General features: G+C 34.0%; 1 long non-coding RNA gene across 1 annotated transcript in view; it reads right to left on the minus strand.

Moving 5' to 3' along the window:
* The window catches only part of LOC120216615, a 28,165-nt gene that overhangs the window by 4,316 nt on the left and 9,546 nt on the right, over positions 1-14,303 (minus strand). The gene's annotated exons all lie outside the window — the stretch shown is intronic.

A 14,303-nucleotide genomic window follows, 5' to 3' on the forward strand; every position in this document is an offset into this window, starting at 1 on the left:
CCACTACAGTTTAGTAATATAATAGCAACGACATGATGAAGATCTCTCGACGTATAGTAATTTTTGCCTTGAATCCTATCTTCATTGGCGTCATTGTTCTCATCCTATTTCAATTAGCAGAGGTGGGGGCCTTTAGGCCTCTCAACCATCCAATTACTCCTACTTCAATCAAGACATTGCAGGTAGTTCAAGCTTATTCTGGACCCAGCCAAAGAGGGGATGGTCATTCCACCATTTACTAGCTTTCAGATGGTGCAAATTTTATGTTTTAGTATCTTCGTAACACGATTTTAAATCATCTTCATCCCACAGTTTCTGAATGAGAACAGGTTAATCCTGCTTTGTAATATGCTTCAGGGAGCAGCTTCGTAATTACAAGACTATTGCTATATTCTTTAGAACATGTCGTAATACTGTGAAACAATAATTTAATAAAATATGCATTAAATACGAATATGCTTATTATTATTTTTACATTTAAATGATCATATATATATCTAAATTCGAAAGCAAACTAGTTTGAGCATAATTTCACAAGCTCAATATGTGCATCGTTTTTTTTTTTGCCCTAATAGCCAATGAGGGTAAAATATTTAGGGTATTGGACCTACCCAAAATTTATTTGGCAAAATACGACATTTACTACCGTCTAAACGGAACTCGTCATCATGGGATATTACTTTTTAATGGTCCACGGGTAGTGGGTCTCACCTGGGCTATTATTTTAATGACATTATAATGACTCATCACGCCGAAGTAACGAGTCCATTAAAAAAGTATTTTTAAAAAATTTTAAAAAAAATTAGAAAATTAAAAAAATATTTGATGGAACTCGTCACATCGAGGTGATAAATTCCTTCGAATTAAAAAAAAACTAACCTTTATTCAATGGACAGATGGGCAGCAACGGGCATTTGGAACTCGAGGTGACGAGTTTGGCCGAGGATAATTTTAAAAAAAATAAAATTAAAAGAAAAATCAATTTATTTAAATTTTACAAAATACAAAGTAAATTAATTGTAAAAAAATATTTTACATGAAAATTACAAAGAAAATTTATCTATGTCTTCTAAGTTCTTGACGATGACACGGAGTGGTTGAGTGATAATGTCACGGGGGTCGTCGAGTACGCCAGGGTCGTATGCCTTGATCGTCGTCGTCTTGCCGAGGAGGTGTACCCAACACACTCTACGATCCACTTTTGAAATACGGTGATGGATTTATGACATTTGACGCCATCATCGCTGTAACTGCTTCGACTTGGCTGTTATTTTGTTGACCATATAGGATATAGTCCTAGTCACCTGCAACTGCATGTTCTGTCGAAGATGTTTGAGTGTACTGCGATACATCCTACGAACCTCCAACCCAATTCGGTTGGGTTTTGGCTAAAGTATGAAACGGAGGAAAGAAACCAAAACTAGCCTAAGATGCATAATAGTACTCTTCAATCGCAGATGCATAATAGTCTCGGTTGAGTGCTTATCATTGATTATTTTGAAACTAGTACTGAATATTGAATAATAATAATAGTGTATTATTTACGGCTTGAATGACTCATATAGGAAGTTAGATGACTCGTTTAAGGAAATAGAAGGCCAATAATTTCAATGATTTCTTGATAATTCGATTAACCTCAAAATTCTTAAATTTTTATTATTCTTGTAAAAAATGAAAATAACCTTGAAAAATCATACTTGATATAAGTTAACCTCTAATTCACTTGTAAAATACCCTATCTGTTCAGAAAAATCTTGATAATCGCTTTTGACCTCAGAGATGGAAAATACCATAATTTATATTTATGGAAAATAAACTTAAAGACTTGTTTACCGGAAGTATTTCATATGTCAGAATTATTTAAAATGACCGAAATACCCTTAAGCTTCAAATTGATCCAAATTACTCTCGAGCTCTGAAATGACCTAAATGCCCTCATGGACTAGGATAAGTAAATACCATTGGATAAATTCGAGAAATGTTGACGAACCTAAATGTTGTATCACCTCTAAAGGTTATGGAGCACAACCTCTTTTGTTGGGGATTCTTGACATTGTTATCACACTAGATGAAAATAAATACCACCGGAATGGGACCGATAGTTTTGTCATTTTCTCGTGTGTAGTCGGAACCAAGTAATGTGATCTATAGCCTTCGGCCAAAAGCCCCATGCTTTTAGTTCTAGCTATCGAGTGAAAGCATGTGGATTTGACTTGACCTAATGAACTTGTTTTACAAGTTTAATTTTAATGCTAGTTTTGTATCATTCTTTGAAAAAAGACTCATAAATTTATTTATGAGGTTGGATAGGGAGGAAATTAATATCTCTAGAAAAGAAAAGGGATACTTTACATGTGAAGCTACAGTCAATCCTGGATGATTATCTTGAACAAGTTGTGTACAAAAGATAGGCTGATGAAACGGGATATGTCAGTTGACAGTCAATGTTTACTCTGAATGGAGGAGCAGAGTCTCGCAATCACTTATTTGCTGATTGTCCCTTTTCTATCAAGATCTGCCTTGAGATACTTAAAATGTATAGAGTTCATAGAGTTACTGTTCTTAAGCTTGATTGGACGGAATTTTTATACTCTATTTGGTGTGAAAGGGATATTTCAACGCTCAGCTGACTAGCTTAGAAATGATTTTAAATAGTAAGTGATGGATTAACTGTTACTTGTGTAAATAGATCAGATAGTGTTAATGTTAATTTTTTGTACAGTATCTCATGTATTTATTATCAAAACTTCTGTTGCATACATGTATCTCATGTATTTATTTTTAGTTTTGAAAGTTAGGTTAGATAAATAACTTCATTTTTGTGAGAAAGAGGATTCAAGACTACCATTAACATTAATCAGTGATAGATGATTTAACTTTGAAGATTTGAGAATTTGGATCTACAAGATGATTTGACTCCTCTGCATCTTGTTAGAAGTTTCAGTTCATCTTATCTAATTTTACCTCAGAAAAAAGGGGAAATAATCTCAGTGACCAAAAAAAGTGTTGAAAAATTCCATTCAATGAATTTACGATAGTGGAGATCGCAATGCGAATTAGAGATCGCATTGCGATTTTGTTGGTCATTTTCACAAATCCAAAAAAAGTTGATTAAAATCGTATATTATCTGAGATTTTTTGTCACTGAGGTTATTTTATCTTTTGCTAATTTGTAAAAATCAAAAAAATATGCATTTTAAAAATATTTAAATCATCGTACTTAAATATCATATTCACGACATAATGGAAACTTGATATTGCTACCATAACTCATTTCAAAGTGTTGAAAAATTCCATTCAATGAAATTAATTAATTAGTCTCATGATCATATGCATTTGATAGATTCAGAGAAAATCTGGTAGTCAACTCAACAATACAGTTTCCGCATGGTCCGACCGAGTTGTCATCGATCTGCTGCTTTCCCTTGCTCCTTGGCCTCTCGGGTTCATGAGTATAATAGAAAAAGTTGAATGATCATATCTTCAAAATGTTAAGTAATTGATGCCTGGGAAGTAAGCATTCATTTTGCTACAAGAACGACCCTGCCAAACCCAAATAACAGGGTATACGTTAGCGTCAGCACTACTAAACACCTTCGTGTTGAGGATATTCGTAATTATAGTGTATGCTTAGTTAAAAGTCAAAGAAAATCAGCATGGGCGGACAGCCAGCTAATTTGTCAAAATTAGGCAACACCAAATTGTTGAAAAATGTAATGGGATAATTACAAATTAGTCCCTATACTTTAGGATATTTATAATATTAATCCTTAAACTTCAACTATAAATATCCTAGCCCATTAGTTTCAATATCATCCCAAAAATAATTTCTTTTTCCCAATACTAGAGAGTTTTTTTAAGAGTTGTAAGTGTTTTGTAAACACCTGTAAATTTTCTCTCTAGTAAAATATCTGCAGTAATCCGGAGACGTAGGCAAAATTGGCTGAACTCCGTTATCAATTTCGGGTATTATTTTTCCGCTTTTATTTCACATTCTCACTAATTTTGTTATAGGGAAATTACTCGTTTATTTTTTAACAACTGGTATCATAGTTTTTGGTGATTAATTTTGTCGGTTTTTTATGCGGGTTACTATTTATGTGAATAGTAAATTTCGTGAATAGTAAAATTTGGTATGCGATACGAATTTGTCGACGGATGTGTTCTAATACACGATGGTTCACAGGAATTGTCAAAAACGATCCAAAAGAAGTCAGATTCGAGTGGGAACGATGGCTTTGAGAAATGAAGTTGATGAACTCAAGATGAAGCTTCTCATATGCAAGGGAGAAATGAGTGAATGGGGTGCGCTCAAGGCCTTCTTGGAAGGACTTAGACCAGGGGCGATGCTCAGGGGAGATAAATGTGATGCCTAGAGACTTTCAGATGCTATAGTTGTAGCCGGAAAGCTGACTGAGCTTGCAGGAGTCAAGCCGGGTAGCAATGTATCGTCCATGCCCATGCCCAGTGATAGTGGTAACAGTGGAGGAGACCGGGAAAAGGTGCAGTAGGGAGATGATAGAGAAAACTCTTCGAATGGCCAATGTGAGTCATCGACTGTTCGTAGCCAAGGAATGCCATCGGGAAAGAATGACAAGGCTAAGTCCGGGGCGAAGAAGAAGGTGAGCAAGGAAAAACTTAAGTGTTACTTTTGTGATGGTTATCATTTGATTAAAGGATGTCCCAAGAAGTGTCGCCTTACAACCATCATGAAGAGTATGGGAGAAGGAAAAGTAGCGGGAATTAGTGCGGTCGCAAGTGTTAAAGCTAACAAGCCAGGAAAAAGACTTGGCTCGATTGATGGGATCAATGCGGCCAAGCAAGGATTGAGACGAGACAAGGCTGTTGATATTGAAGCAGCCGAACCTAGAAAAAAGCCCGAGATTGCGAGTATTCAAGCAATCAATACAGGGGAAAGACTTGGTAAGGCTACATGTTCCAAAGTAGCCGAATCAAGGAGCAAGAGTAGTGCGATTACAAGTTCTCCAATAGTCAACCCATGATCAAAACGTGACGAGACTGCAGGTGTCAAAGCAGTCGAGCACAAGAAGAGACCCGGTGCGATAGCAAGAGATAAAGCCGTCAAGCCGAGGGTGCAAAGTGAGCAAGTCTGCTCACAGTATGCCAAGATGGAGGCGTGGTCCAAGTTGAGGTGTCTCAGGCATAAAGGGGCACTTAAGGAGTATGTGAATCGATTCAAAAAACTCATGCTCAAAGTCCCATGTTTGACTAAAGAAGATGGATTCTTCTCCTTCATGTTCGGATTGAAACTATGGGCAAAGAGAGTGTTGGAGCGAAGGGAAGTCAAGGAGTTGTCTAAAGCCTTGACAACCGCTGAGTCCATCAAATAATTTGGAGTTAAGAAGAACAAGACTTCCAAAGAAAAGCTGAAAACCGAGGGTAGTAGCAAGAGATTCTGTGATGAAGGCAAGTCAGAGGATGAGGAATGTTGTTCCTCGAGTGGCAGAGAAAATCCACTCAATGATGAACCAGATGGTGAGTCTGGGGAAGATGTGTGCAGTCTTGGCACAAGTTCGAGTGTCAAAGATGCTAAGTCGAGGGTAAGTGTCGAGCAAACGAGGGGGCGCAGACTTAAGATGACAGAAGTGTTGCAAAATTACCCAAGGGGAGCCGAGTCATCCAAGGTGATAGATGAGCCCAAGATCGAGTTATCCAGAGAAGATGACAAACCCAGGATCGAAGAGGCATTAAGAGTTGGCTCAATAAGGTTCATTTCTTCCAAGGCGAGTAGAAGTCAAGTGCAAGAAGAGTTGTCTGTGTCCAAGGAGTTTGTCGAGCATGTTCGTATAGATAACATGGCTTCAGAGACCATCTTAAGAGAATGGTCAAAGTAGGGGCTTGCCAAGGATGTTCAAGTGACGAACAATCCTTCAAAGACTAGTGGACAAGAGTCGAAGGGAGCCAAGACGTTGAGGGACAAGGCAACCACGGAGAAACTGCCCATTTACAAGGTGAGAAGTGAGCTCTAACCTTCGTGTTAGAAGGGAGGAGGCAAGAAGAGGCATCAGAATTTGCCGTGAGAAAGTGCCGATGCATGATGGCGCAAAGAACTCCAATGACAAGGGTTTAATGCAAGGAGTGTCAGACTTCAGGGAGTAAGAAGGGCTAACGCAAATTTTGAGTAAATGCCAATAAAATCAGAGGGGAAGGTATATCTCAACACTACTCTAGTGTTCTTTTGAGTTTGATTTGATGTTTTAAGTGAGTATAGGTCGAGCAAGACCTAAGTTTTAACGCGGAGGAAACAAAGTTTGGAGGGGATCCAAGACTTTGTCGTAGGACCGGGAGGGTCCAAACCGAGGCAAATCAAGATTTTTAGGAAAGAGAGTTCTTACGGTATAGATGCACTTGTGGGCGTGTTAGCCCATTTCATCCCTTGGCGGCAAGATCCGAAGCAAGCACAACCGTTATAGGAGGCCGAGTCCTTATGGGGGGACATGAGCAAGTGGTGGCGTCGAAAGGCAACCAAGTTGATGTAAAGTATGACGCGAAATATCGTGAAATTACATGCGGCAAAAGCCAAGGCAACCCGTTCATATGGGAGGACCAGAGTGCTATGATGAAGCAATGCATGTGGAGGATTCAGTCAAGTGGGAGTCTTCCATTAAAGATGAGATTGACTCGCTTATGTCAAATCAGACGTGGGAATAAGTTGTATTACCACCAGATTAGAAAGTGCTCCATAACTAGTGGGTTTACAGGACGGTGACTACGGACAAACTGAAGTTGTGTTCAGCTTCAGTTGGCATGCTAGAGTAACAAGACCAGAAATGTTGCTGCATTGATCAAGGTGTGAAGACAGATTAAAATCAGTCTTCAAATAGGAGATTGTTAATAGTCAAAGAAAATCAGCATGAGTGGCTGATTTTTCTAAGATGGCAGCCGACCAATTTGTCAAAATTATGCAACACCAAATTGTTGAAAAATGTGATGGGCTAATTGCAAATTAGTCCCTGTACTTTAGGATATTTATAAGATTAATCCTTAAGCTTCAACTATAAATACCCTAACCCATTTAGCTTCAATATCATCCCAAAAATCATTTCTTTCTCCTAATGCTAGAAAGCTTTCTTAAGAGTTGTGAGTATTTTGTAAACACCAGTACATTTTCTCTTTAGTAAAAGATCTGCAGCAGTCCGGAGACGTAGGCAAAATTGGCTGAACTCCGTTTTCAATTTCTGGTATTATTTTTTCGCTTTTATTTCGCATTCTCACTAATCTAATATTATAGGGAAATTACTCGTTTATTTCCCAACACAGTTGAATGTCGCTTTGTCTTTTTAACATTTTTTGGTTTTTCAAAACACCTTTATTCTAAACATAAGTTTATTTCAACAATTAGAAAAGGGTGGGATTACGAAATTTCCGATACATGGATTATGACCCGGATTCCATTGATTCTCTTTAATTCATTTTTAACCGCAGCCTGTCACGTCTGCGTTGGATATTTTCCTCCCATGGAGGCTGGTCCCGGCTCTTGCTTTACGCATTCCATGAGGGATAATTCAGTAACGCGTTGGGCATTTTTAACTTACTATCTTATCAGTTTGATTTTGATTCGAACTCCTGTATTTTCCAGGCAAGTCTAGTAATGACATAAGTAGCAACGATTTCGAACCTCGTACTCAAAAACTTTTTGATTTTCATCAACTTACGACCCATTCCTCGCACAATAAAAGTGTAGTCAGGTGGCAGGTTAGCCCCTGGAAATATGTCACGTGTTCGAAATGGGCCACGCCCCTTAAGCTCTGATGAACAAACTGATATCAGCTTTCAAGTCACTGTTTTGAAGCTGAGTGGAAGGGTAGTATATATAGGCGTCTGCATGCAATTATTTTGTATCAAGTAGATTACACAAAATTTGGCAATCAAAAACCAACTTTTACCTCTCTTAGCTGCGTAAACAAATCCCAAGCCTTTCTTAATGGCCAACTCTTTCTATTTTGTCCTCGTTCTACTTGTTTAATTTCTTTTCACTTCCGGGGCTCGTCCTCTCAACGGTGCAGTGCCAGGCTCACGCAGCTCTATAACCGAAGGGATAGAAGTTTGTCGGATGATTTGAGCCTCGCCATTGAAGGAATCAAGACCGGCGGTCCAAGTTCCGGAGGAAAATGTCATGCATTCGTTGACGCTTTCTCCAAGTCATGAGGTCCAAGTTCCGGAGGACAAGGTCATGCATTTGTTGATGCCGTCATCAACTCTGGTCCAAGTTCCGGAGGAGAAGGTCATGCATTCATTGACGCAGTCACCAACTCTGGTCCAAGTTCCGGTGGTGATGGACATTAAGCTTAGCATCTTATGCAAACCCTACAATCGGTCTAAAATTTTAGAGCTTCTATATTACAACAAAATCCTTAATACTAGCTGAGTTTTTTTTTGTTATTATTCTTATCAATTATAATGTGTTCAATTCTTGTTTATTCAATTAATTTTATTCCTAAAATAAATTTTGTAGTTTTTTTTTTACACTGAATACTCTATTTTAAGTTTGACAGGACGAGATTTGCAGTCACGGCATCTTTCAAAAATAATTTTCATGCAAAATTATATTGCTTATTAATAATTAATATATGTAACATTTAATTTGAATTAATAAATTAGAAATCATAATTATTTTATATTTTGATTATTGGTACTTGCAGTTACAAGTCTAATTTTTTTTTATTATTGGTACTTTCAATTACAAGTATAATTATAAGTACATATAATACATCTAAATATTATACAAAATAAACATTATTGAATTATATTAGATTAATAACTAATTCAATTAAAGTAAATCTATATATAATAAGATTTTTTTATAGAAATCCGCTAGTTTTATTAAAAATATAAAATATCTAGAATTACAATAAAGATTTACGAGCATAATTAGGACATTTTTCTATAATCATTAACATAAAACTAGCCACCTAGATCATATAAGGATCATAAAAGGAAAAGGCTAAAAAACCTAACTCATGCTCGAATAAAATAAGATACGGACAAATATGATTGCATCGGAAAATGAACCACAAAAGGGGATGAAATTATTGAAAGACAACCGACAAATCGCAAATTAGAGTCAAGCGACGTGAGAAAACTATCTACGAGCGCAAAACGTGTATCCAAATCAATATGAATATCCAAAGTAGGGAAGATCAGCAGGATAACAAATAAGCGCCATCTTGATCAGTCGTGGTGATGTCAAATCCAACCCTGTGAAAAAATAAACGAAAAAAGAAAAAAAACCCGTAAGCTACCAAAAGGCAGAGAAAAATGTGTCACAAAGGCAGAGATAAATTTGTCATAAAAACAAAAAACATGTCACAAATACATAATTATTCTTATTAAAAAAACTAAAAAAATAAAAAATATATATATAACCGACGGTCGACAACCAGCATAAAAAATGGTATCGCCTGTTAAACAAAATTAAAGAATAAAAAGTTGAATTGATGAATAAAATAAACAGAAATTTTAAAGAAGAAAGGAAAAAAAAAAGGAGGAAGAAGAAAGCGACATATATAATAACATTTAAATCAAAATAAATTTTATACTTAAAATTTACGCAATAAATCTTCTATTTATAACTTTAAATAGAATCAATATGAATAACTGTATAATTAATATTAATTATAATTTATTTAAGATTCAAAATTTATCCATCTTCTAATTATAAAAAATGTAAATTAAATTAACGGATTGTACTTTGTGAATCACGTAATATCATCTTATAATTAATTTAAAAGTAAAGAAAATAATATTTTACAAATTACTAATAAGTGAATTAATATTAATACAAGTATTAAAAAGTAGCAATGGATTGAATGACCAAAGTCGAAAATGGTAATTCTTTTGGGCCTTTAAAGCCCAAATCCAGAATTAGGACAGCCAGTTATTGGCTAGGGGACATTTGGTTCACGAAATAGAACATTATCAAGAGGAATAATCTTTTTCGGAATTGCATTCACATGTTTGGTTTACGAAAAAAGATTATTATTAGGGAATAATCTTTTTTCCAATAGTAATATTTTTTTGGTTAAAATGATGTGAATGTCATTACCTCCAAATTCTTAGGTATTAGACAATTCTCACCATTTTGGACAAGAATGCTCCTAGACTAATGAATTCTTTTTATAATGATCTTTTTTCATTCTTATTTTTGGTACTTTAGTCAAAATTATAAATATAATAATAATATACAAAGAGTTTAATTTAGTAAAATATTAATAAATTTGAGTATTTAAAATTATTTTTATTTTTTTAATATTCAATATATAATTATTTATAATTTTATGAGGTAAAAAATAATATGATTGTAAAAATATAATTAATTAAAATAATATATAACTTTATGTTATTAAAAAATAGATCTTATACATTGAAAAATAATATCATTGTCCATTCGAGATCATAATATTATTTTTTCATATTATATTATATTTTATATAAATAAATAAATATTATGCTTATGAAAATTATTTAAAAATATAAATTTAATACAATAATTATATATTAAATATATTTTTTAATCAAAAGTTAGATATATAACGATTAAAATATTTCTATGAATTCTCATTCAAATATTTAATTTAATATTAAAGTTTAATTTTTTTAAACATATACCACCAGGATAATTTGGTAAAATATACAGTCAAGTAATATTATATTCCTCCAAGCAAACACTTTAATTTTAATTTCCTGCTAAACAAACCAAACAAGGTAATATAACATTATCATAGTACTGTTACATTCCAGTAATATTATTCCCAAAGGTAATCTTACATTTCGTGAATCAAACGTCCCTTAAGGTGCTACGATGTTTTATATAAGAGTAAACTATAGTTTCTTTTTTTTACATTTGCTTAGGCGGTATATTTAATTGATCCAATAGATCACCATGAATTTTATTTTGTAATCTACGATAAACACTACAGGGCAGGGCAAACTCGTCCTGTTGACGTGACGAGTTTACCCGAAAAACATTTTTAAATGACCCTAGGCAAGTAGGCCCATTTAGGTCAATATTATAATATATTTCTACGAACTCATCACGTCGATGTGATGAATTCCTGAAAATTAATGGGGATTTGGGATTATTTTAGTAAATTACTTAAAATTTTATTTATTTATAATTTATATTAACTTTTATAATTTAATTAATCTTAATAGTTTTGTTGGATTCCGTATTGTGACAAAGAGATCTACAAGTTACCATCACCAGGATTTTTTGAAGGCTCAAAGTTGTAGTGTTTCGTAACGCCTTTGCTTCATTTTGTTATTGCTGAGATGCACGCCGCAGATAGAGTGTTGCGCCAGTTTGCGTCTCATCAACCTATTCCTATGCAAATATTTGATATGAACGCGCTTCATGAAATTGATATGTGTGGGAAGCATAAAGAGAATTGACTGAGGAAGCATGCTATATATATTCAGCAATGAAATGAGTGGCATCTATCTATCCCTATGCGTTTCGAGATTACAGCTGATGATCTTGATTTCGATATTTCTCACTCCTCTAAAATTATGAAGCAAATGGAAAACCATATTTAACAAAACATGAAGAGTTGGAACAATGGGAAGAAATGAAGGCCAAATACTCAAAGGGCAAGAAATCATCATCGTTGACAACTTCTTCTTATGCTTCTGCTTCTGCCGAATATTTTGCATCTCAGACTAGTTATGGTTTTTATCTTCCATATCACACTTCAATTGAGAGTCAGTTGAATTGGGTTGGAGGTTCATGAGATGCAATGCAAAGCGCTCAAGCATCTTCTACAAAACATGCGGATGAATGAGATCATATTATATATGATCAACAAAGAATTGATTTCAGTGGCCAATTCGAGTCAACGACGACAATGATGGCGCCAAATACCTTAAGTACTCCATCATCATATTTCGAAGGTGGATCTCAAAGTGGAGTGATGTTAAGTACACCTCCTATTGAAGAAGCAAATGAAGATAAAGACAATCAAGGCGGACAAACAAGACGAAATCAACGAGCCTCACACCATTATAATTTGACCACTCCTCGATATAGTCAAGAGTTACAAAAATATAAGTAATTTTTTAGGGATTGTATTAGTTTAAAAAGCTTTTATTATTATTTTTAAATTATCTTAAAAAAAAGACAAAACTCCTCACATTAATATGACGAGTTCTAAATTTTTTAATTTATTATAATTTTAAAATTAATTACTGAATTTTTAAAAAAAATTCTTTTTACGATGTGACGATTTCGGTAAATATATTATAATATTAACCCACATGAGACCCACTTACTTGGGACCATTTAAAAATATTTTTCGGGTAAAATCGTTAATTCGATAAGACGAGTTTTCCATGCAATACAACGTTTGCCGTAGATTGCAAAATAAAAGCAGGGTGGCCTAATGAGCCAATTCAATATACTGTCTGGCCTAATGGGCCAAAAAACCAGTAAACTACACAATTCCTCACTTAATTTTACTTTTTCCTATTTTACTCATTATACTTTTAACTTTTTTAATTTACTCACTGAACTCTCGACTTGCTCATGTTTTGATCACTATGAATTATTTTATATAATGTGACATTTTTAATATTTTTAATTTAAAAATAATTTAAAATATAAAATAAAAGAGATGGCGATCAATCACTATTCGTCGACGGTCGTAGATGGTGGTTGTTTAGTCCCAGATTTCACCGTTCACTTCATCTAAATCCTTTGACCATGAAACTGACCTCCATTATGTCGAAACATGCTCTGAATCCGATCAAGAGTGAGAAAATTGAAATGCAAGTCGTTGTAGATGGTGATCGTTTGGTCCTATATTTTATGGTTCTCTTCGCTTTGACTACCTTGAGTCTGAATCCGAACTCCATTATGTCAAAACATGCTCCAAAGCCCACAAATAGGAGATCGAGAGTGAGGAAACTGAAATGTTTCAATTGAGATTCAAGGGTTTTGGGACATTTTTCGGTGAAACAACCACTAGATTTGGTCTCATCATTTCAAAACGAGTCTCTCGGCACAATTTATGATCAAACGGTTACCGATTCCAAAGACCAAAGTTGGTCAAAAGTGACGAGAAGGGGGCGAAATACAGTGATTATTTTAACTCTTTTTAAATTTAATAATAAAAAATATTATTTTGTTTATTTTAAATTATATTTATAATTTAATAATTAAAAATTCCACATCACAAAATAATAAAAATAAAATAATTTGTATTTTGTAGCGATCAAAACATTAGCAGTTCAAAAGTTTAATAGAAAAATTGAAAAAATTAGAAGTTTATTGAATAAAATAAGAGAAAGAGTAAAGTTAATGGAGAATCCATGTAATTTACCCTTTATATAAATGGCCAACAAATTAGAAAAACTAATAAAAATGTCATTTTTCCGAAAATAGAAAAAGAGTAAAATAGATCATTCCTCACTAAATTTTACTCTCTCCTATTTTACTTATTATACTTTCGATTTTTTCAATTACTGAACTTTCGAATTGCTCTTGTTTTGGTCACTTTTAATCATTTTATTATTATTTTCATATGATCTGACATCTTTTTATTATTTAATTGAAAAATAATTTAAAATATAGAATAAAAATAGAAGTTGTTTGTTCATTGTTCGTCGACCTTGGATGCCACCGTCGACAACCGTAGATGGTAATCATTTGATCCTAGATTTTATCGGTTGTTTTATCTTGACCCCTGAGTCCGAATTCGACCTCTATTTTAAGAGGACATGCTCCGAATCCGATCAAAAAAATGAGAAAACCAAAATATCGGTCATCATCAGTGATGGTGGACGTTTGATCCCAGATTTCATGGGTCACTTAGACTCGACCCCTTGAATCCGAATTCGACCTCTATTTTGTTAGTACATGCTCTAAAGTCCACGAATAGGAGATTAAAAATGAGAAAACATAAATATTTCAGTCGGGATTCACGAGTTTTGAGATATTTTTCAGTGAAAGAACCATCAAATTCATACTCAATGGGTCGAGGCAAAACGACTCATGAAATTTGAGATCGAAAGACTGTTGATTCCGAAGGTCGATGGTGGGCGGTGATAATTTTAATTTTTTAAATTTAATAATAACAAAATATTATTTTATTATTTATTTTAAATTATTAAATAATAATTGCCACATTATATCAAAATGATAATAAAATAATTCAGAGTGATTAAAACAATAGTAGTTCAAAAGTTTAGTAAGTAAATTAGAAAAACTAAAAGTACAATGAATGAAATTGGAGATAACAAAGATCACTGAGGAATGGTGTAATTTGCCCATAGAAAAATCCCCCAAT

Source organism: Hibiscus syriacus, unplaced genomic scaffold (assembly GCF_006381635.1).
Source record: "Hibiscus syriacus cultivar Baekdansim isolate YM2019G1 unplaced genomic scaffold, ASM638163v2 tig00110162_pilon, whole genome shotgun sequence".
In the NCBI taxonomy this organism is placed as follows: domain Eukaryota; kingdom Viridiplantae; phylum Streptophyta; class Magnoliopsida; order Malvales; family Malvaceae; genus Hibiscus; species Hibiscus syriacus.